Source organism: Pygocentrus nattereri, chromosome 24 (assembly GCF_015220715.1).
Source record: "Pygocentrus nattereri isolate fPygNat1 chromosome 24, fPygNat1.pri, whole genome shotgun sequence".
Taxonomy (NCBI): domain Eukaryota; kingdom Metazoa; phylum Chordata; class Actinopteri; order Characiformes; family Serrasalmidae; genus Pygocentrus; species Pygocentrus nattereri.
The window spans coordinates 25522723-25548683 of NC_051234.1; the positions used below are offsets into that span (position 1 = coordinate 25522723).

Sequence of the window (25961 nt, forward strand, 5' to 3'; positions counted from 1 at the left end):
TGTGTGTGTGTGTGTGTGTGTGCATGTGTGTGTCTGTGCGTGTTTTTTTTATCCATGTGCAAGGGAGGAAAAAGTCAAAGGAAAATAAGCGAAAAAACAGTATACACGAGTTTGCAGAACTGGAGTTTTAAGAGGTATAGAGAAAGGGGGACTCCTAATAACCATGCAAGACCTGGTAGACCACCAAATACTGTCGCCATTAGATAAACAGGATAGCAGGTAGGAGATAATCTGGATTCACAGGTTTGTGTAGCTGTCAAGAAGCCATCACTTAAAAATTTAAATAGATAAAACAAAGAAGATTTGCATTTCAGAACCACTCTAGAGCACACACCTCAGTATCAATGAACGTGCTTGGGACTACTTGGATAATGAGAAGCAGAATGTGCAGCCTGAACTTTGGAGGTGTAGACAAAAGGAAGGGTGGACACAATAAATACTGAAATGGTGTTAAATTTAGTTGTTGAAGCTTAAGTGTATTTCTGTATTTCTGTTAAATGTGTATAAACATAAACATATTTAACATAAAGAAATGTTTGCATACATTTAATAAACACTGAAATACACTGAAGCTTCAGCAAATAAATTTAACATCATTCATTTCAGTATTTAGTGTGTCCACACTTTACCTTCATCACAGCTTCCATTATTTTCAGGATTTAATTCTAAAACATTTTCTCTGTCTCCTTTAAAGTTCTCGTTTTGATATACTAGTTTTGTTCCTATGCATACGTACATATCCTGAATACTTTATGATTTTTCAGCCCGTCTTTATACTTTACAGTTAGGTAAACCTAATATGTATATGACCTCCATTTTGATTGGCTGCCCTTTGTCCCATTTAGAAAACAGGCCATGTTGAAATACTCCATACTCTCTAACTTCAGTGTAAACGGGCAGGGCAAAACTGCAATAGACTGAATGGGTGGAGAATATGTAAATGTGTTGATATTCATGACATCACAAAAGTAATGAATTCCATAAAAGCAGTAAATGTTTACATATTGTATTAAAGTACACTATATGACTCTAATTTTAGATAAAAAGAAGTAGGCCTACACCTACCATTCAAGGGATCCAAACCATATTATTTTATTGAAAATGTGTTTTTTCATGATGTAGGCCAGGTATATTCAACTTAAACTTGCAGTGGTTCAGTTACATTGAATTTCTTGCTCACAAATGCCCAGATAAATTACCAAAAGTCCTGCTCTTACATTACATGCTCAATGCTATTAACACAGCATATCATTGCTGCCGGAACAAAACCATTTTTCTCTGTTTCAATGAAATGCAGGTTGCAGTGACTTAACAGAAATTCTCCACAATTATTTGAAGAAATAATGTTTTTACACTGACATCCATTTAAAGTTAAGAGGTTTTTGCCTTTCTCCTGTAATGTTATCGTTTTGGAGGTTTTGTAGTGACAGTGACGATTTACTGTACTGTCTATCATGCATTCCATGGTTGTGTTTACTGGCTGAAAAAAGTCTCGGTCAGAATCCGGCTCTTTTGGTTTTAGTTCGGAGATAAAGGGGAGGTGCATGCGGATCAGTGCGGTGGCTTGTGTTAGATATGCGAGCTTTGTGTGACTGGCTGCTGTAAGGCGTGGGTGGCTCTCTGTAGTGACTCTGCAGCCGGTCAGTGTGTGCTGCATGCTGAGAGCGTGGCCTTTAAGGTGCTTGGACGCTGTCAGCTTGGCCTTCATTAGCTGCTCTCACAGCCTTCGTCCACCTATCCCTCATCTCCGATGCTTCTGACGGAGATAGAGAGATACGCACAGCTCTGTACCAGCTGCAAGACACAGCCCAGAATAGCGAGAGGGGGAGAGTATCTTAATCTGGACTGTCCCCCCACTGGCTTAGCCACACAGTGAGGCAGCTCTACAGGACATACTAAAAATGCATTAGATTTCTGATAGTGAGGAGGGGCATAGCCTCTGGATCTACTCTAAACAGACCAGCAGCTTGTTAGGTCCTGCAGCACTGCAGGCTTCGGTGTGGCCTGCAAAAACTCGTTTGGTAGACTGACTGACTGATGCTGCATCTGATGGACAGCATAAATGTGTGTGATTACAGGCAAGAGTGTTTACACCACCCGTCAGATGTTTGGAGATTCTGAGCTTTTCAAAATGTTCTTATTACAAACAATTTAACATATTAACCTTTAGGAGTTGTTGCTAGCAGTAACAAAGGGTGTATTTTAATATTAGACCATAACCACATCGCTGAGATACTTTTATTCTGCTTTGAATTAAAAAGTTAACATTGTGGAAATTTCATTTAATCTTTTTCATTGTGTGACATCAGCACAAACATTGCAGACTCAAACCCATCAACATAATGTAAATGTAATTCTTTGCATAATTTACTTTGCAATTAGATATTTAATTATCCAGTTACATTGAACTATGACAGCAAAACAAAAGTATATGACTATATGAGTTTTGCAAAATATACTCAAATATCTGTTTTATGTTATTGTTTTTCTGTGATGTACAGTTATGACATTTGTGTGATACCAAATATCTCATTTTAGAGGACCATTTTCAGCCTGCATTTATGCTTTACAGTTAGGTAAGCCTAATATGTAAATGACCTCTGTTTTGATTGGCTGCCCTATGTCCCATTTAGAAAACAGGCCAGGGCAAAACTGCAATAGACTGAATGGGTGGAGGATATGTAAATATGTTGATATTCATGACATCACAAAAGTAAATGTTTACATATTGTATTAAACCACACTATATCCCTCTTATTTTAGATAACAAAAACAGTAGAAAATATTGTCATATATTCAAAATACTGTTTATTTAAAAATGCATCTATTTATGGCAAAAAGCCTACCCCTACTATTCAAGGGATCCAAACCTTATTATTTTCATAAAAATCTGTTTTTCGTGATATAGGGCAGGGATACTCAACTTAAACGGCTTAGTGTTCACTGGTTCATTTACATTGAATTTCTAGTGGTTACCTTTAAATGCTTAACTGTTAACGATAAGTTCAGTTAACTAATAAAATAAGACACATAAAATATAGTTTGAAGGTATTTTTATAATCTAATAAGCATTTTGAAGTAGCTCACAATGGTCTTTGTCTACTGTTTTTGAGATAAATAAATAAACAGAAAGAAAGTCTTTTTGAAAGAAATAACATTAAAAATCTGCAGGACAAATATGGACTAAAAAAATGAATAAGAAATACTAAATTAAAAATAAAAACAGTAATATTCTTATAGAGCATCATTCCCTTGCGTTGTCAGGGAATGGATGAGCACTCTGTTGGAGCTCTCGTGTTGAGCTTTGGCTTTATTTTATTTGTTTTTAGAACTGAATTCTGTCAGTCAGTTGATTCAAAGTGATTGTTTTGTAGTGCTTTTTTTAACAAGCCACATTGTTGCTTAACAATTTAGACCAGAAAAATTAAATAAAAATGAAAAATCTATGAATATTTGTGACACTGTTTTTACTTTCTGACCTCAAGCTCTCTTGTCTCTGTTGAGATTGTTCATTCAACTAAATAGTTTTTGTACACACATGTGATTGAATAAACTAAGCCAGAGCTGCTAAGGAAGCTGCACTGGTTCATTCATTTTGTCTAAATAGGACCTTTTTTTTACATAAATTAATTTACTTTGCTATAGAATTTTTTCAATGCTGTGTTCAGTCCAGTGACATATTTTGCAGGGCTTGAATCCAGACCACAGTCAGCCAGTTGACGACCCATGATGTAGGCCCTCCAACTGAGAAGCAACAGTGAAAATCAAACATTACTCAGAAGAAAGCAAAGTGTCCTCAAACTTTTGATGAGCAGTGGGTGTGACTGTGTGTTGTGTTTGGATGGGAGGGTGATGACTAAGAGCGTCTGGGTTGTAATGGAGTCTGAGGCATTATTTTATGACCCCTCTCTCTCACCCGGCCCTGATTGGCATGGCCTGGCGCTAACTTTGTAATGCTAGCTATTCCTCTCCCAATGCTGCCATTACATTAGCATGGCCGCTTTCTTTCTGCTCACCTATTGCCTTCTGCCATTTCCTTTCTGCGTTTCCAGCCAGGCATAAGTAATAATAAACATAATTCAGCAAATAAATATTGCAATCAGACGAGGCCAGAGAGAAGCACTCGGCATTATTATAACGCACAACACTTCGGCAGCCCGAAATAGCAGGAGCGGCTCCGGGAGGATGGAGATGTGTATGCAGAATCGACTATTTTCATCGGTGTGATTTTGTCCTAATGGCGCCTTCAGTGGACCGACTGTGCGCACCCTCCTGCTGGGCCGCACACTATTACTCCCCCTGCTCTCTCAATCATACCCTCATCTAAACGCTCCGCAACACTCAGGCCCACTCCCCTCCAAACAGCAGGAGCCCCCGCCATTGTTTTACTCGCTCACAGTCAACTCAGCCTGCTTTCCTTTTGTAGTCACAAGACAGGGTTTTTAACCAGTATTAGTTTAGCAAATGGGTTTGGAACCCTTGACTTGCAGGAAAGGGCATTTTACCAGTTTTTTCATTCATTCATTCTTTTATTTATTTATTTATTTATTTATTTTTCTCTATCCAAATATTTCCTTTTTCAAACAAACTGTATTTGAATATCTCAACAAGATAACAGGCATGGGATCACCTGAATAGGAGGGATGGGCATTTAAATCACTTTTGCCATTTGAACATCTTAATTTTTTTGGATGAATAGAATTTTAAAAAATTGTAATCAATAAAAAAAATTCAGTTTGGTGCATGCAATTAGGACAAGACAAGTCCCCTCTAAACTTGATTATTTGATTGATTCTGTGATATTTCTTTCTCAGAGCCAGATAAAGTGTAAGTCCAGACTAAAAAATAATTCCCAGTGGTAATTTTTCACTTACTGTAGAGGATTTCTACAAATTCTTCATAATTGCATTGTTAAGATGTAAATAGGTTGATTCAGAGCAAAAACCCATATTTTTTCTAAAATGTTCACAACTTCACATCAAACCACTCTTATTTTAGAAAAATTCTAAATGCTGTTCTGTGGTCAAATGAAACCAAAATGGAGGCTTTGGGAACAAGCACCAGAGGTGAGTTTGGCAAGGACACAAACATAGCCATGCTGAAAAGTACCTCATCCCCTCTGTGAAGTATGGTGCTGGATCAGTGAAATTGTGAAGCTGTTTGTCTTCCAAAGGCACTGGACAATTGATTTGGATGCATACTATCACATACTCCATCAGTACCAGCAGAAATACAGTGATCTGACTGCCTCAGCCAGGCAGTTTTAATTGGGACATAGTTTTGTTCTTTCAGTAGGACAGTAATCTAGAGCACACCTCAAAATCAACACAAAAATGGTTCACTGAAAAATGGTCCCTTAGAAAACCTGTAGAATGAACTCAACAGTGTGGACCTCGGATCCTGAAGGATCTAGAGAGGTTCTGTATGGAGGAATGGAGTCAGATACTTTGCCTTTTGTTCTCCAGTATCATTAAGCATGATAGGAGAAGACTGAGAGCTGTTCTCTTTGCTAAGGGAGGCTGCACGAAGTATCAAATGAAGGGGTGCCAGTAATTGTGGCACACACAGATTTGAGAAAAAATATTTATTTCCTGGAAAGATTTTTTTTTCAGTCGTTTTATATAGGTTTTTGTTTTTTGTGAATATTTTGAATAAAAGAGCAAAAGAATAAGAGAAAAATAATTATTTTTGCCACCTGTCTTGCTCATGTTAACCAGCGATGTCAATATTTATTGAGGGCACTGTGGCTGTGCTTTGCCATTTCACTTTAGAGGCCCACATCATAGAAAACCATTTTTTAAATAAGATCTTGATGTAGTATATAAACACTGTTAAAGTTTTGAAACATATTTGGTCTTCAGTTTACGCCATCCAAATATGAAAACCAAGCTGTAAAAACAGATTTCTTAAAATGTATTCATTGTGATACCAGCTCATTTACATGTATTTACTTATTCAGCTTACAGCAGTTTAGCCCCGCCCATTTATACTGCCCGAGTTACAAGTGTTTCAGCCCAGAATACTTTAAATCAGGCTCAATACAGTGCAGGTGTTTACATATCCTTGAAGGCACAGTAGTTATAAATGAAGAAATAAATATATTATTAATAAATAAATTCACATTGTCTGGGTTTTTGGTACATAAGCCTACACAATTGGAAAATAACAGTATAAAAATGGTTTGGTTTAACATGAGTTATAATCAGCTCTTTCTGTTCCGACATTTTTTGCAGATCTGGATGACATGCTCAGTCCAGAACAAACTAATACACCATTCATTTCATATTTCTCATTCCAATCTGGAGGTTCCATTTCTGCCGAAACAACTACTAAGCTGAGTTTGTAGAACCACATATTCCAGTAACCACGCTCATCCCTTCTAACAAGCATGGCATGCTTAAAGTGGCCTTGGTTTTGTCTTTGGTTTTTGCTCAGATCAGGTTGCATAGATACAGCTGAGTTTTCAGAGGCTGAAGCCGTCCAGCCGAAAGTGGCTTTTTTGCCCACTATCTGCAGGAGATCAGGCCAGATATTACTGATAAGTCCGCTCCCTGCGGACCAGCCCGGCTCGCCTGGCGCGGTTTTCCGACATGGCGTGCTGCATAAATATTTCACCGATTTGTTTATTTATTTACTCGAGTCATTTTATTAGAAGGAATCTTTCTTGGAAATGCCACAGTTAATATCCTGGCGCGGGGTGGAAGATGGAAGGGCCCAAGCAGAGTTATGGCGCACACAGCGCATTTGTGTGACGTGAGCCAACATATTAAACTCAGGAGAGGGAAGGAGAGAGAGAGAGTGTGAGCGAGAGAGATGCAGCAGTAGCTGAATATTTGCCTTGCTAGCCAGCAGCTGTTCTGAGCATGACATGCAGTCTGTATCTGAGCAGGGAAAAAAATGCTCTGTATCAAACATAAATCAGCAAGCAGTCCTCCACTGTGGCCGTTAGCATATCTGATGCAAAATTAAAGCTGGGTTTATGAAGCACGTTACCTTACATCATTCACCAGCCGCACCTACGTAGAACAAGCCATAAAGAGAAACATGCAAAGAGGGAGCGATTAACATTAAGAATGCACTGGAGATTTTCCTCTAGCTCTCAGAAGAGCCTTTATTGGAATCCTTGTGCCTTTTCTTCATCATGCAGTGTTAAGAATGGGACTTTTTGGAATGTGACAAAGATTTAGCAGTGCACATGTCTGCTGCTGGCTTCACGTCGGCTTCCTCCACTTTCTCATTCAGAAATGCGAAATATTGATAATATGTGGCTGCACTTAAAACCTTCACTTGACTTACCGGGGTATGTTAAACACTAATATAGATCCTATTTGACTTTCATTCGTGTGTATTTTTGTCTCCATGCTAAGAGTAAGATTTTTTTCATATTTTTATTTAAGTACAATTTATCTGTACTTTTATATATCGAATATATCTCCATCTTAGCTGGCTATTATGTCTCACCTAACTTGGACTGGTTTTGCTAACATTAATATATTTTTGCATTATTCATACATTATATATATCATTGCTATCATGACAAAACCTTGTATATCCATTTTTGCATTGTTGTATAATGTGAAACTCCAATTGACCTTTACAATGTGTCAAAATTTCAATAGAAATAATCCACAATTACCAAAAATCATGTTAAATTAACTTCCATTAAGGTTTTTTTTTTTCTTTCTTCAGTAAAGTTGCCATTTTGGAGATACAAGATTTTGTTCTTACCATGACAAAATATAGTCATATGCAAAACTTTGGACAAACCTAGTCAAAATACTTGTTTTGTTGATTTTCTTTATGAAAATAAGTGAACACATTTTAAGGCACTATTTATTTGCTGAATTTAATTGCTTTATTAACTGTATTACTAAATTTTACTATTCATTTATATGTTGTATTCTTTATTTTTTCCAATATGTTAAATTCAGCAAAACAAATAGAAATAATACACTAAAATGTGTAGACAAATGCTGTGTTTAAGAGTGTTCCCTGCAGAGAATGTGTAAAAACTTATTTTCACGTAGGAAATGAACAAAACTTGACCAGCAGTGCATACGACTGTAGGTTCGACGTTGCTTTCGACATACAGGCAATAATAAATGACTTTGGGCATAAAAACTTGATTTGTAAGCTGTTGTTCTTTGTCTTGTGTATATTTCACATGTTCATCTACTTCAGCTGGATGTCAGAAAGTAAATATGCGTGTGACAATCACAGGTCTCTGTTTTTCATCTCATCCTCTTATCTTTAGTAGCCTTTTTTCCCATTTGACAAATACAGTGTCATCTCAGGACAACAAGAGAGCCTCCCTGTTTGTACCTGTCATATCACTTAAATGTGTTTGATTCTTTTTTCTTTCTTTTTTGCTCACTTTGTATTTTGGAATATCAGTAAATAGGTAACGTGCGAGAAGGACGTGTTTGTTCTGCGCTGTCATGCTCATTATTTTACTTCACATTTGATCTCAGTGCTTCAGTTCCAGCAGCTTTTCCTCCTCACTGCATCAAGCTGAGGTCCTACATCAAAAACGCAGGAGAACAGGTAGCAGTGGGTTATATAATATGGCTCTTTCTGTGTTTCAAATGGGAAAAGGCTGATGCTCCTGACAGGTGTGAATGGAATAGGTGGTATACTCACATATGAGCTAAGAATCACAAGCATACATAAAGCACGGCAATCAATAACGAGTACTCAGCGGGGTCTCTGGATCAGGCTCTGCTGTGAATAACACAATGTATAAAACATACTTAAATTCACACATTTTACAAGACTCGTATATAAACTGTCTGTCAGCATCTCACACATGGCACCTGTTGATAGTAACAGCAGCGTTAAATAAATGATTGAAAACATCTTTTTGGCAGAAACGTCTGCGCTCTGAAAGCATGACGGGTAAGCATTGACATACTTGGTTTAGGGACACTTAGATGTTCAATCTCCAGCCCATGTTGCAATAACGTTCAGTACTGTGCAAATGTAGAGACGATGCTTCGTTTATTTCATCTCCAGTCAAAACAGCCTTATCCATTTATCAGGAGATATTTCTGAGGAAATTAGATAGAATATAATACACTTACATGAGAAACAGGGAAAATCAAAAGAAAAAGCAGATTTTTTTCCCCAAAACTTTATTAAAAACTATAGAGGCTCCCGAGTAGTGCAACCATCTAAGTATTGGCTATATCATCAGGAGATCGCAAGTCTGATCTCTGGCAATGTTACAGAGTCCAAAAAGAGCACAGTTGGCCTTGCGTCTCCCCCTTCCATCACTCTGCCTGCCAGCTTAGATGTCTGTTAGCTGACGTAACAGAAGTGGCAATTGGCACTTTCCTCTGAGCATGTTCAGCTGTCCAGTGATGTGGTAGTGGAAGTTTGAAAAGATGTGGTGGCGCTTCACAGGTCTTGGAGGAAGTCTATGCTAGCTTTCGCCCTCCTAACACTGGTGATATTGTATGATTGGGGGAGTCCTAACTAGTGAGTAGAATTGGATACATCTAATTTAGGGAGAAAATTGGATAGAGAATATTTGACTCCTAACAACTGTGCAAGACCTTTACACCACCACTGTCACTCTCAAATAAACAAAAGCCTTCATCTTTGACAGAGAGGAGAAAATCAAGCAGCACTCTTGTTTTAGATCTGAAAAAAAAAAAACACACGGGAGTTTCTGTCCATCCTTCCATTGTGAGAAGACAATTTAATGCTGTGGGTCTGAAAGGATGTTTAGCTCTCACGAAGCTTTTACTGAGAAAAGAAAATAGACACAGACACTGCTGGTTTTCTCAGAACAATAAACTGACCCCAGAGTCCAGACCTCAACAGCACTGAAACTTTATTGAATGTCGAAGGTGTTACTTAACAAGCAGAAAATGCAACCGACTTCTGAGACTGAACTTTAGAGGTGTGGAAAAATATCCCTGTTGGTTTAGTTTTTCAGCATTAGACAAAGGCAGAAAACATATTTAATTTCTGGGTCATTTTCTGTTTTTATTTTTTATTTTTTCGAAAAACTAAATAACCTACTTAAGAGTTGAAATTAAACAAATGAAGATGATTTTTGCTTAGTACTGTATAAGTAAAAAAAAATTAAAGGTAATTGTTAAAAATGTCCTGTTTTTGACTGTTAGATGTATTCAATTGTATTAAATGTATTAAAATTATGCTAAAAGACTAGTTATATCATGTATACTGAACCATTTAGGAATATCAGCTCGCCAAATAAAAATATTCATCTGACAACAGATATCAATAAAACACACATTGGAAATACATTAATACAGGCCATATTTAAGTTGTGTGTGCGTTGTTAGGTGGTGGAAATGCTGTGATATTTGTTTTTACAGCAGTGAAAAGCAGTGGATTTGACTTTTAAAACAAACTGTGCAGCAGCCCTGTTTTTTTATGGCAGTGATGATACGCTCTCTGTGGAACAGGCCTGCTCTGTTACTGTATTATCTTACACACAGTCTCTCTCTCTCTCTCTTACTCACTCTCTTTCTCTCCCTCTCTTGTTCTGGCTCTGTGCTGTAATGTTTGCGCTGCTGAAGGCTCGGTCAGTGTGGTGTGTTGTCCTTGTTCTGGACTCTCTGGTGGCCTGAGGGTCAGCGTCTGGGCTGCAGCTGGATAGGGGAGGGGTGGGGAGTGAGTGGAGAAGAGGACAGGATAAGAGAGGTGTTGGAGGAGTGGAATAAGTCCACCTCTAACAGCTCCCTCTGTCAGTCCATCAGGAATCCGGTAGGACACTCCAGGCTCAGCCCCAGCCGCGGGGGTCCCGGGCAGCCACCTGTGCATGAAAAATGGCACCATTAAGGTTTGCAGGGTGTGCCTCAAGGCCCCAAAACACATATGAAAAGTCCTTCATCTGGCATACTTTTAGGGCTTGTAACTATAATTAAACAGCTATAGAGTTTTTCTTTTTTCTCTTGCTCTTTCAAATGATTCTGAACCCTGTCACTGCTCAGTTGCTGAGTTCCACAATAATTATTTATATATGTAAATTTTTATGTAGGATGTTTTGTTTATGGAGTGGCCAAAAACAAATTTCCTCATATTATAAGATTATAAAACAATTAAACAAGAGTGCTCTATTTTATAACATTCTTTTCAGCTGTTTTTCCATGTGATTGGTTGATGCTGGACCTTTCTAATTGACAGTTTTTTTTTGTTTGTTTTTTTTGATGAATTTAGCATGTCACACATCCTTCCAGCCATGAGGCTCAGGACTCCAATTCCCAGAACCCTCTGAGTGAACACATGACTTAAATGTCACCGTGTTCCACCTATCAGAAATCAAGCTGACTGTTGATGTTCTTCACCTGTTTCATCTATCATGTGACTAGATCCAGTTAGTTTATAAGCCCAGGCTAAGGCTAGGTTAGTTTTGAGATATTGGTTCTTTCATAGTATTGCTGAGCATTCTTGTCTATATTCTGATCCGTTCTTTGTGTATCAGACCCATTGTTTGTATTTTCAATTTTCCCTTTTGTCTGTTCCCTTTTTGGATTTTGGTTGCCTGGAGTTATCTTTGCTATGTTTGTTTATTGATGGCTCATTTTAGATATTACCGTGGCCTGTTTTTTGCCATAAATTGTGGATTTTGGACAACCTAGTAAAGCCTCTTTTTCATATTTTAACCGCACACATCCGGCTAAGTCACATTATAGAGCGATAGCAAAAAAACAGCATAAGGTCAAAGCACAGCACGGTGGTAGGTTTAACAAACCTAGGCTTCATTTGTCATACAGCTACAAAACATTTGACTGATTGAATTTAAAAAAGCCCCAAATTTACTACTTTTTAACCAAGTTTCCATATATAAATCATACATACATTCATATTGTCATGTGAGTAGTTTGTTAGTCTTTGCAACGGTATATTTTTGAGACTTTCCCAGGTAGTCCTCCACTGGTGATGCACTTTTAAAGATCCAGTAATGCAAAAATTCTAAAATATTCTGATCGACTTAACATTACTTTTTTGACGTGTTGCCTGTATCAGCTGATACAAAGCTGTGATGCTTTAAGAACATTCTGACAGATTGTAGTACACTGCAGAAAGTATAAGGGGGCAATGTGACTTCTGTTGTTTTGTTACATCATTAAAGAATAGTAGATGGTAGGTTAATCAATTAACCTACCATCTACTATTCTTTAATGATGTAACAATACAACAGAAGTCACATCACCCCTTATCCGCTGTGGCGACCCCTAAAGGGAGCAGCCGAAAGAAGAAGAAGATGATGGTAGGTTAATTGATTACAGAAATAATTGCTAGTTGCAGCCTTATTTATGAAAATAATCAAGCTATATAATTTTGCGCATAAATAACTCCAAATACGCAGTATGATCAATCATATCAATTATAGAAGTAGTTGTTAGTTAGAGCCATGTTTAGATGGATGTGTTTAATTAAGCCACATAACTTTATCCATGAATAACTGCACATACACTGCATGGCCCAAAGTATGTGGACATCTGACCATCACACCTATATGAGCTTGTTGAACATTGTATTCCAAAAACATTGAGCATTAATTTGGAGTTGTCCCTCTCATGTGCATCATAACAGCCTCCACTCTTCTAAGAAGGGTGGAGCTTGTGTCCATTCAGTCAAAAGAGCATTTGTGAGGTCCAACACTGTTGGGCAAGAAGATCTGGCTCATAATTGACTTCCCAGAGGTGAGCAGTGGGGGTGAGGTCAGGGTTTGAGGTCCATGTCTTAATGAAGCTCGTTTTGTGTACAGAGGCACACTCATGCTGGAACAGGACAGGGCCTTTAAAAATTAAAATAGTTAAAATTGACTATATAGAATTGAGGCCCAAATCCTGAAAAACAGCCCATTATCCCACCTCCACCAAAATTCTGTTTACAGAATTCATTCCAGTAGTGTTCTCCTGGCACCCACTAAGCCCACATTTGTCCATCAGACTATGAGCTGTTGTTGAGCTGAGCTGCTGTTGCTTCTAGATGCTTCCATTTCACATTCTCTTCAGTACAGCACATTCAACTGACAGCGTTTGTCTGTGGAGGTTGCATGGCTGTGTGCTTGATTTTATACATCTATCATCAATAGGTGTGGCTAAACCCCCTGAATTCAATAATTAAGCGAGGTGTCCACATAATTTTGGCCATATAGTATATGTTGTGAAATTAATCAAATAAAAGTTGATAGGTTAATCGATTATAGAAATAATTGTTAGTGAGTGCATGTTTATTTCGGCTTCTGTGAAAAATGGGTCACGGGACGTCCTGTACTGCCGCTGCTGTTGTAAATTCCAGACCCTTCTCCTCCATCTTTCCCAGATTGCCCATTAAAAGTCACACAGTCTGATCCCTGTATAAATTTCAACTCCCGTCCAAAAAAAAAAAACAAAACACCCCTGGCCGAAGATGGTATCATATTCACACGCAGCAGGGTGCAGGCCCCACTGTCATAAATCTCAGGCCAACATGTGAGAAATTTTCAGATGAGTAAGTGGGCCTAGAGCGCCCAGTGACCCCCCTGTACCCGAACAATGGGCCCTCATGCGCTCAGCAGCTTAGCAGACGGGCCAGGAATTTCTGTTTGGAAGTGATAGCTACTGTCTATATAATATTTAGGGGGCCTATTCATGGAGCAGCTGGCGGAGAATAAAAGGGCTTCCGCTGCTCGCATCTGCTGCAGAAGGATGTGCTCCTGCGCCTGCTCCTCCTCTCCTGCCTCCGTGCAAATAGCACTACATAGGAAGACAGTTGTTTCTGGCTGCCCCTCTGCCTGTCATGGCTGTCAAGCCAAATCCCATGACTTATGGCTCCTCCAGATGTAAGAGATTTCTAAGCTGCCTCGAACAGCCTGCGGTTTGTGGTGAGAGAGAGAGAGGTAGGGAGAGACAGACAGAGAGAGAGGGGGAGAGAGACAGATAAGAGAAGAGAGAAAGAGAGAGAGAGAGAGAGAGAGAGAGAGAGAAAAGAGATGGAAAGAAAGAGTTGTGGGAGACACAAGGAGGGAAAGAGAGAGAGAGAAATAGAGAGTGAGTCTATACTTCATCTCATCTAAAACAGCCACCGTCCTTTTTTTCCCTCTTAGGTTTGCTCACTGCATTTTTCTCTGTTTGTCATTGGTCTGTTACACAAATCTGCCATTTTACACCACTTAAGCTTTGGGGAAAGAAGCAGTGCAAACATACAATGAATTTTTTTTTTTTTTGCATCTCTCCCTAAAATCTTGGTTTTCTGGAGTAAACAGTTTTTCGTGTCTGAGCATAAGCCCAGAAAACATGTGGGCTCTGACTAAAAGTACAGACTGTTTATTCTAACCGTGTTGACTTCTTATGTCATCTTCTCCCATATAAATTAGGCCTGTCACTATAAATTACATCACTAATCTAGAAATCTGCTGTTTATTATATTATTGTAAGCACTGTTGATATTCCTAAGCATATCCTGCCTTGGGCCTGCTCATGAAAATTAGCTATTTGGCTACATCTGGCACATTTATGTCATAAATATGTCATATGTTGATTAACGTGTGTTGCTTTTGGTAAAATAAAGAAAGTATAGTAAAGCATTTTGATGATTAATTAAAGTTATTGACTTAAAAATGTTCAATAATTAAACAGATTTATAAATAGATTAAAATGGACTTAACTGGACTGTTGTGTATATGGAGTCACGGTTAGAAGAAAACCTTGTACCTTCAATTTTTATTGCATAATGAGCCAGCTGCCATACATATATACTGTTCCCTCCACAAATATTGGAACCCCATGGTAATCATGAGTAAAACAGAATATTCTTTATTGGTGATTCTTTTGATTTTTTTTGTTAAGGTTTCAAAACGTTACCTCTGTGGTCAGTGAATCATTATTGAGTTGATTTTAAGCCATGTTTTGGATCATTGTCCTAATGAAAGATCCAAACTATAGAGCTTGATGGGAGTCTGTGATTCCATGTATCTGAAAATACTGTCCAGAGCCTTTGGAAGAAAAACAGAGCCATAGTATCACAGATCCACCACCTTACTTCACAGTAGAGATGAAGTACTTTTCAGCATGGCTGCCTTTGTGTCTATGCCAAACTCATCTCTGGTGTTTGTTACAAAAAAGCTCTATTTTTGGTTTCATCTGACCACAGAACATGACCCCACTGACAGTTACAGTAACGTTTGGCAAACTGTAGGTGCTTTAGTTTGTTGGTCCTTGACAACAGAGGCTTTCTTCTGGCTACCCTCCAGGCTACCCTCCAAACAGCCTGTGGTTATATAAGTGGTATTTCATTATAGTTAGTAACTAATTTCTGCAATTTCCCATCTGTGATCCTTGGAGATTCTTTGTCCTCTTGAACCATCTTGCTCACTGTGTGTGGGGTCAGTATAGATATACTTCCTCTTCCCAGCAGATTCTTAACATGTCTAGTAGTTTTAAGCTTCTTAGTTATTGTCCTTGTAGCGAAAATTGGCATTTTTAGCTGTTTTCTACAGCCATTTGTGCAGCTCAACAACCTTTTGTCACGCATCATTGCTGTGTTCTCTGGTCTTTCTCATAACGATGAATGGGTGAGGGGATTTGGCCTGTGTTTCATCTCATATATATTCCTCAGTGAAACAGGAAGTCATGGTTGACCATAAAAGTGTTCCTAATCACTCAAGTGACTTTTTTTTAGCTTTGAAGTATGAATGTGCATATAATTAATTTAGTTTTCACTCTTAATATGTTCTAGGGGTGCTGACATTGTGGCACACACAGATTTAAGAAAATGTTTTTTTTTTTCCATGACAAAATTTTTTTGTTTTGTTTTTCTTTCAATCGTTATATGGTAAAAGATTTTGCTTTTATATATATATATATATATATATATATATATATATATATATATATGTGTGTGTGTGTGTGTGTGTGTGTGTGTGTGTGTATGCCAATTGCATGCTAAATGAACTGAAAGAAATGGCCCAAAATGACTGGGAAAAAAGTCTGGTTGCATTGACTTACATTAAAAGTAAAGTATGTTTTTCCTATCTCCTGTGAAGTGTGTATGTATATATATATATATATATATATATATATATATATATATATATATATATATATATATATAAAACAAACACTAGATATTATATATCATTTATCTGCATTAATTGCATGTAAGTGACTAAATTCATCAGGCGCTGCTTTAAAATATGCTTTATAATCATGCAACTTCCTGGCTAATCATTTCTGATTAACTCAGAAACTAAGCATTAATTGATTATTAAAGTATTTATTAAAATTGACCATTTTGGAGAGCACCTTCAGGTTTTTTTTAACTATTTCTTTGACTTATTACTGTAAACTGTAATGTAAAAGATGCTCATTTGAAATGACTTTGTAACTTTGTTAGTCCGTTAGTGCTTCTTGTTGAGTTTTGCAGCAGGACAGTTTATTTGGAATTATGAAAGCATTAAGTTCACTAATGTATCAGTTTAAAAATCGATACCTGAAACCTGATCTCACACTCTGAGTTGGGTCTCTTTTGGTGGGATGTAATTTTCCCCCTTCTCTTTTCTTAAATGGTAATTTAATTTGCAGTCAGTAAAACCTTCTCTGTAATTGCTGATTGCCATGACTGGAGCTGAATGTGTATTAGATATGCTCCCCTTCCCTTTACCTCCGTCAGCGCTGTGATCAGTACAGCCTGCTCCAGCTATTTCACATGAACACGGTGACACCAGCTATCAGAGGTTCAGTTCTCTGCTTAATCATGAGCTTTACCTGCCGCTGGCTGACCTTCAGCCTTCAGCAACATCTGTGCGTCTTACATGGAGATGAAATTAGCAGAATGCTGTTAATTAGGACCGTGGCTATACTGGAACATGTGCAGGAACATGTGGAAATGATTCATGTGAAATGCAGTGATCGGAGGTCAGAGCAGGAGAGTCTGGAGTCTGGAGCATCGTTTAAATTTGAGCTTGTATATGCAGGATAGTGCTGGATGATATTTGTATGTCTTGACATTGTGATATTTTCAGTATGATAGTTAGATTTGAATTAAGAGGTATTTAAACATTCCTGCGTAATTTAAAATCCAATCACTTTTAGGCAAAGTCAATCAGAGTGGTGGAGAAACACAGCAACTCAGACTTGCTTTACAGTGGTGCTGATAGGAACCTGTATTCACAATGTCTACAACACAGATATAAACATTTTATTTATATTTTAAATTAGTAAATTAGTAAAATATTATTTTTGAGGACTATTCTGCCTTATGCCTTGAAATCTATGAATGTGTTATGAGTAAAATATATTTTAGCCCAAAACCCTCTCGAAACTATCGTAAACTACCGTAATTTACTTCATGTAATAGTTTATCTGTAGCTTGTAGAGGTATTAAATATTGTAGACGCCTGGTTCCTATCACCGCCACTGTGAACAGGCTTGACTCGATACATTTCTTTAGAACAGCGTGCTTCACAATAAAATACTCTGCGTGAATTTGTTTACATGTTACAGATTGAATTATTTAGAAATTTTGAAAATTTGTAGTGTTTCTCTTTAATAATATTAATGAACTAATGCTTGTTAAGTAGTGTTACTGTAAACTAAATGTATTACAAACCTGACATTGGTTGTTTTGACTGGTCTGTTCTGTTCTGTTACTCCTAGTGCTGGACGATATATCGGCTATACCATGACATTGGTCATGTCACACCATGATATTTTTAGCACCGTTGATAGATAAATTATTATATAAATTAGTATATCAATGGTAGCATTCTGTTACATAAAATTGATGCATTCCTTTTGAAAAGTAGCTGGTTTTTATTTATTTATTATTTTTAACAGGAGAAGGCAAACCCATTCTTACCTTTCAGTGTAAGTCAGTGTAAAGAGATTTTATTCCAAGTGATTTTAGAGCATTTCTATTGGTCCATTCACCATGAAATAAAGGACACGTGGTGTGTTAAAAGAATGTAGAAAACCAAAAATCGAGAAAAATTGAGATTTTCTTTGGACAACAATGATATATAATTTCATTTTGTTCTCTTATGATATCCAGGACCAGACAGTTAATTGCAATGTATGGCATTTGCTGGGTGCTTCAGATTATTCAGAACAGTTCAAAGTACATAAATGCTAAATAAATATTGTTTCCTTTTTCTCGAAGGTTGTTTTCTTTCTGATTAACATTTATAATACTACTGTATCTAAGGTTTCCTTTGATGTAGTTTTAAAGAAAAAAATACAATCAAAGCAAGGTAATTACATCAAAATCATATATGATAATGTCATGTTTGTAAGGCTTTTTTTTAGGTATTTATTGGTCTTTTTATGCTGTGATATTGTGATATATTTGGAAAATGTCAATGTTGAATTTTATCAATGCCTTCCAGCTTCAATTACACCAAAGGGAATTGTTAATGAGACAGAAACAAGATTTCCAGAGTGGAAACCTTTATTTGAATTTACTTATATTATTTTTATACTTACATTTACTTTTCTATGCTGTTTCTATACTGTTCTATACTGTTCTTTCAAAACAAAGCTTAAGCTCACAGCAAATTACCTATTGTGGTCAGCTTAAAAGATCCTACATTTTTCTTGCATTTATTTTTTTCTCCTGATGTACACTTTTGACATTTGTGGTTTGTATGACATTTATTGTTTTATGCAACAAAAACAGTCATCATTCATTCTTACTTGACCATTTTCCAACCTCTCTTTATCCCTCTAAATTCAGCTTAAACTGTTTTTGTTATTTTGCCTTAAATATATATGTATGGACCGTTCTCCCATATTAGTTCAAACTGTGGTACAGTAAAACAAATAAAAAAACAAGAAAGCCTTCTGGCCTTAGATGTTTACACGGACTGTATTATGATCTGTTTAAACCCAAGGGATTAAGAGAGACAGTACCAAGCTAAATATGTACAAAATAATACATTTTAGCATACATTCTATTAAGAGGTGTCTCAAACCCTAACGTGTAAATTTAAATATTTGTAATATAATTTAATGTAATATAATGTAATAATATTTTTTAAACATCATTTGATTTTTTTTTATGAATGGAAGTTAGAATATTTTAGATTTATCATGAGTTTATTTTAGATTTTTAAAAAAAACACAAAATGCTCTCCCATATTTTTATGTCACTACCATCAGCGTTTTAGTCTGTAGTCCTTATTTTAGCCACACCCCTGCATTTTAGATCAGGAAAGTGAAACTGCATCACATGGTGAGCAGTTAGATCCCATTGTTTTGAAGTAAATGTGTCCCAAAGTCTGAAAATCAGTGTGGAACATTAAGAATTGTAACTATTTTCTCTTGTAATAGTTTTGAGTTGTAATGAAAAATACTGTTCCAAGCTGCATTTGCTTGTCATTTACTGCCTAGCATTTTTGAGTTATGCTCAAAATAAGCTAAAATTATCACTACCAAAACAGTCAGTACTGAAACATATGGTAAAGTTTTGAAGGGGTTATTATTAAACTGGTAGTGACCAAATGGTATGTTCTATCATTTATTTTAATACAGTAAACTTAAGGCCTAAGGTCACTCAAAGCAAAAGGGTGTTAGTCTAAAGTCCAGGTCAGTTAAAAGTCATTTGAACCAGATCAGTAGAATGATCTATAAATGATCTCTGTTCTGATTGGCCTCATTCAAACAGCACCCCGAGCTGAAACACTCCTTATAACTTCAGTGTGAATAGGTGGGGCTAAACAACTGCAGGCAGAATAGATGGATATATGTAAATGTGTCAGTTGTCATAACATCACAGAACTTTTAACATTGTTTACTTACTACAGTAAAATCTTTTTAAATAAGAGGAAAGTGAGAAAAACATGCTTTTCTATAATACGGGCCCTTGTAAATGTACATCAGTATAGATGATATATCGTCCAGCACCAGCGTAGGGCCTGAGCGAATTAAAGCTAAGGTATAGCGCTGTTGAGTGCCAGATGCAGGGCCCTGTCAGAGTAATCCCTCTCTGTTTCATGTGGATCCAAACGTACGGCCCTTTCTTTCGCTCCAGCGCAGTCCCGGCCCACTGCGGAGCAAAACTTGCTGGAAGGCCTGAAAAACAGCGGCTCAGGAAAGCAACAAAGTCTTTCAGAAAAGTAGAAAAAAGAGAAGAGAGAGGGTGAGGGTAGGGAAGCAGGAGAGAAAGTGAGAAGGGGGGAGGGCGAGGGAGCAGTAGGGAGAGTGAGTGAGAGTAGGATGCCACATGGGGCTAGAGAGGGAGATGTTTGAGGGGCGATTACTGTATTTGTTTGATCCCGACTCCATGCAGAAGGTAATTCCTCCACTCCCTTCATTACAGGTGCCACTTTGGGTTACTTTCTGCTTCGTTCGCATCAGCAAAACCCTCCTTTTTCTTTCACAGCTGTTTAATTTATTCATCGCCTCTGTCTCGCAGAGCTCTGGAATAAGTCTCTTTGTTCCTGGCGGATTAGGGGATCGACGATGCACGACCGAGCCTGCCGTAACTCAAACCCTGGCAGGCCCTTGGAAAAAAAAAACTCAGCCGAATCAACAGGATAGAGTGAGGGGGAAACGATTTTGCCGCGCAAAAAATTCAAAGCCATTAGCATTCCAATGGTGTCATTAATGCTAAGGCTGCAATTTGCGCTGCTTTTAACGTGAAATCGGAGCCGTGAGCCAAAATAGCAGCGTCTGTGACACTATCCGAATAGAGTGCATCCCTTGCCCTGTTCTTTAGATGCGCCTGGCCTCTCTGGATGGTAAAAGCGTGCCTCTGACGAGGCACTCTGTTTGCAGGGTTCTGGCCTTCATGTGGGGTTTCTGAAAAGGATATTTTTGAAAATTGATCAGACTAGCATTAAGTACATGAACTGTCTATTTTATGTGTATATAGACACATAAGTCAGAGACCTCCCTTCATTTATTTAATTTGCAGTAAAAACAGGCATTAAGTAAGTACAAGTTATTCATATATTTAGGAGATATTTCTAAGGATTAGGTATAAGATAAAGCACTTGCATAACAAAGGTGAAAACTAAAGGAAAATAAGTGAAAAACCAGCTTCCAAAACTAAGGTTCAAAAATGTATCAGAAGACTGTCAACTTCAGATAAACAGCGCTTAAAGCTTTCATCTATGAGAGTTACTGTCCATCTTTTCACTTCAACTCTATGGGTCTGAAAGGATGTGTAGCTGTCAAGAAGCTGTTGCTGAGAAAAGGAAACCAAAGAAAAGAGAAGAACATTTGCAAATCAAACAGAAATCGTTTGTGAGAAGCAAAAATGCAACCAACTTCTAAGACTAAACTTTGGAGGGAAAAAAATCTCCTGATTTCTTTGAAAAATTGAAAGTAAGCCTCCGGAAAAAAACGGAACCTGCGATAAAGACAAAGGATGGACACGCTAAAGATAAAAAAAATGTAAGAGTTTGTTTAGCTTTTTAGGTTTCTGTGTTTAATTTCCTTTTTTTTCATGAAGCTAAAAAATAACTTTTGCACCATATTGTACATACAGTTAAAACAGTTCACTTCAGTTTTGTGTGTATAGTGCTTTTTACTCTGAACATGCTCCATAGCAGCTTTGCAGAAATGCAGGTCCAAACTTCAAACAACCGAGAGTAACTATTGTACTCTGGCTTTACCTTGATTAATTAATAATGAAAACCTGAACATTTTATGTAAAAGGACTAATTTGAGAAAAATATTACACTTTATACACTTTTATATTACACTTTCCATTACATTTTCCCTTTAGCCCAGATATATTTGATCAGTCGAAATGTGTTTGCTGTCTGAAATCTGCTTCTTTAATGTTGCAGTGAAGCCACAAAAAGTTAATTTTGCTAGAAAGTAATGGACGCCTTGAATTAGCATTGTGCAAGCTGCAAGTGATCACAGTTACCTTTAACTACATAGAGTTATTAAGTTATTTTGTCCATATGTTTGTGCTTTTTTCAATTATACAGTGCCAGAAACCACATGAGCACAGGTGTATTTGAGGCTACTTAACAGTTTAATGTGGTTTGAAACAAGTATGCATTGATTTAGGTGTGTAGTGTGTGCAGTGCTAATTTGCAGGTATAGGCTTTGATTACTTTTAGCTGCATTAGCCTTGTAGCACCATTAAAAACTCAAAGAGCAAACTTAAGATGCCAATCACCTTGATTGATTGATTACATTTAGGATAATGATTTGTGTCCATTTTTTGCAGGATATAAGCTTCTATTCCCCATTAGCTACTTTAGCCTTGTTAGCGTCTAGCCTACAGTAAGACACGTTCCCTTTTGTACAGTTTAAGTATCTACAAAGGGATTTTTACACTGGCTACAGTAACTAATCCCACCTTAACCCCACTGTCTGTTTTAGTTGGCACTGTCTTTTTCATTCTTTCATTATTCCTGAGTTAATTAAGGTCTTGTGTAATGAAAGATTGACTTTATAGTAACACTTAAGGCTTCCTTTGAACTGTTTCCCCCCTCTCTGAATCCCTGTTATCCTCTTCTACTGATCTGTTGATGAGTGGGAACACAATTAGCCCACCATTTTGACGTCTTAATTGCTGCAGTTCGATCCTGGAGCTCAGGTTACTTCATGTCGCTTTAATCTTTATAGATTATTGCACTTAAAGCGTCTTCTGCTAAATGTTACTAACAGGTTTGGAATTAGTGGATCTTAAAGAGCCACATTGCTTTGTCTTATCATGCTTTTAAGCATTAGTTCTCTTCTAGGGAGCGTTGGCCCACTGCTTTCTGTAGCCTTTCTTTAGGCCTGCCTGTGTTTTGCTTTTGTTGTCATGGTGCTCAGCCATCACAGTTGTCTGGGCAACATATGTCATTTTTCATCGAGAGCATATAAATGTCTTGTGTGAAGCAGCCTATTTGAAAATCAAAGTGTCCTCTGCCAAGAGTTTGCACCCAGTAGTGTTCATGGTGCCATGTTGCATTACGATCCCAGCACGTTTTAACCATCAACCCTTTTACCCACATGCCAATCACTCACTCACACACACACATGCACACACATTTCGTGCAAACACACACAAATACAGTTTTACAGTCGTCTCAGTGAATTTCCCACTTGTCGGTTTATCTTAAAGCAAGTAAAATAATCTTAGATCATAATACAGCCTTTATAATGTTGCTGGTTTTGGTCCAGAATCATGATTTAGTGTGTGGCCTTTATACAGATCTGTTTATTCTTTTAAAGGGAATCTTAGAGTTTTCATGTGTTTTACTTTTTTATTCTGAGCTCTGCTTATAACATTTGTTTGGGTTAACGCACCAAAAAAGTCACAATTCATTTTTATATTACTGTTTTAAGCTTCTTTTAGAGCTAAACAGGCTTTTCTTGTTACCTCTCAGATTAAAAACAAGTCCAGGCTAAAGCAGACTTGTAGCTTCAGTGTGAATGGACTTTTTTCTTTGATGTCACAAATTCAACATGAGCTGCTTTTGCAGCTTCGTCTCCATATATGGACTGTATTGTGCCTCATTCTCAAAGCAGTCCAGTGTGAATGGGTGGAGCTAAATTGCTGTAGGCTGAAAATATATAAAGTGTGTATATGTAAATTGTGACATCACAAAAATTAAATTCGAGAACTTAATTTGAGCTGTTTATGCAGCTTAATTTCCATATATGCAATGGTGTGTTTTGAAACTTTAACAGTGTTTACATACTACATCAGACTCTTTTATTTCATAAACGAGCATGATATGGGCCCTTTAAACCACTGAACGCTTTCCATCTTCGTTCGCAAGCAGACGGTGCCTGTTTTGTGATTTACCCAAAGGAGCCTGAAGCATGAACGTCTGTTCACTTCGCTTGCTGTCGGCAGCCTAATTCAACATGTAAATATTTCATCCACACTCACCCTCCCTCGCCTGGAACCATGTCCGGCATCGGCCGTTTCAAAAAGCTTGCTTGATTTAACATATTCTAATGCTTTTTCAGTCCTGCCCAAATTTACAATGTGAGTCGGAATTTAAGAGTAAATTGAAGTTTTTTTTTTTTTTCCATCTGAAATGCCACAGGGTTTGTTGCATGTAGCTTGTGATAGCTTGACTTATTGATTATGGAAGGCGGTATGCCCAATTTCAAAGAGAAGGGTAGCTCTCACCATGGAACTTCAGAGAATTAATTTGATTCGGTATGGCCCTTCATGAGAAACACATGTCTGTATACAGCTTCAGGTAATAAGATCTCTCTCTCTCTCTCTCTCTCTCTCTCTCTCTCTCTCTCTCTCTCTCTCTCTCTCTCACTCTCTCTCTCTCCCTCCCCATTGCTGTAATGAAAGGGTACTGTACCATCCACACATACATAGACCCACAGAGCCATAAAAATCACCCCCAAAAAAGAAAGTGGCCCACTTCTCTCTCTCTCTCTCTCTCTCTCTCTCTCTCAGTAGGATGAAATCACATCCAGAGAATGTCTCCAGGTCCTCTACTGTCTTATCGGCTCCAGTTGCCAGTGTTTTCTTTGGAGTGTCCAGAAACACGCTTATCCATTCACACAGCGCAGATGTAAATATGGTGGATCAGAATACAGTATAGTGTATCATAAGCCCATTAACGCTAATTTATCATCATGCCTGGGGTGCTGATGGACAACACATCTGTGCTGAGGGCCTGTGGGAACGGAGTGGGTGACTGCTGCTCAAACAGGGACGATGCAGAAAGCTCTAGCAGTGAGGCTGTATGTTTTGTACTGCTTTTACTGATAACTGCAAGGCTTTGGTCAGTTCAGCTTTAGGGCTGCACAACATGTGGTTTGCTAACAGTCATCACAATATGGAGGGCAGGTCTGTCAGGATCATAAAATTTGAATAGATTAGTGAGCACATAACTGCAGATTTTGCAACTATTAGGGTACAAACCTATGACTTTATTAGTTTTCTGATTGGCTGTCTTTATGAGTAGCTAATATATTAAGTTGTGATGACAGACAATGCTAGTATATACCACATTGTTGTGTACAAATTAATTTTTTAGGTCTAGTTATTTCACAGTTATTTGAGAGTCACGCCCAACTTATACTTTTCTCTGAAATGTATTTCTCTGAAACAAAAAACACTCACTTTGCAAGCAAGTAAAAACATGGGTGTCAACACTTGAGCTCAACATTGAATTGGCAAAAAAATAAAAAGTTTTTGAACATATGTCCTAGTTTAATGAGAGAGTTTAATTTTAGGGGATGGATGAACATGAATCATAAGTGAATAACTGAAATAATGCATCGTTTATTTTGTTTTCATTATCGTACAATTTCATAATTATATTGTGTTTATTAAAGTTTTAGAAGTAACAGCATTGTTCCCTGTTATGTTTCATAAGAGAGAGAGACCACCCATTTGGCAGTCTTGGCGTGTCAGTTCAAGTTGACAGTGGTGGGTAGCCTGCTTTCACCACCAACAACAAAAGAAAGATCGGCTTTTCTCAGCCTACAAACCAGCGCTGCTTCGGTTCAGTTGCAGCTTCATTTCTATTATTAAACTCCATCAAGTGAAATTAAAATTTGAATATAAAACACAATAGATACGCAACATTAAGTCAGCTAAACCTCGTAATCTCATGCTCTGTCAGTGTTGTCTGCTGTTCAAGACTCATGTATCAGGCTGTGATTGAACAGGAGTAAGTTTTTTATTGAAGTTGCATACCTGCATGCTAAAAATTCTCACGATCCAGATAATCTCAAATACATTCAGTAACGTTGAGGTCTGGACTCTGGGGTGGTCAGTCCATTGCTCTGAGAACACCAGCAGCGTCTGTGTTTGATTTGCATATTTTCTCCCTTTTTCTCGGTTAGGGCCTCTACACATGGTTTCAGGTCCATAGCATTGAGTCATCTTCTCACAGTGGAAGGATGGACAGATTTTTTTTCAGATCTGAAGAAAAAGTGGAACTTTCTTCTCCTCTATCTTAAAATGAAAGCTTCAAGTGCTGTTTTTCTGATGAGGGCAGTGTTGATGATCTACCAGGTCATTTTCTCTGTATCTTTAAATCATTTTTGAGCAAGAGTTTTGTGATGCTG

At 37.6% G+C, this 25961-nt stretch overlaps 1 protein-coding gene across 1 annotated transcript in view; it reads left to right on the forward strand.

Moving 5' to 3' along the window:
• The window catches only part of zfhx4 (zinc finger homeobox 4), a 348201-nt gene that overhangs the window by 200353 nt on the left and 121887 nt on the right, over positions 1-25961 (forward strand). The window lies entirely within an intron of this gene.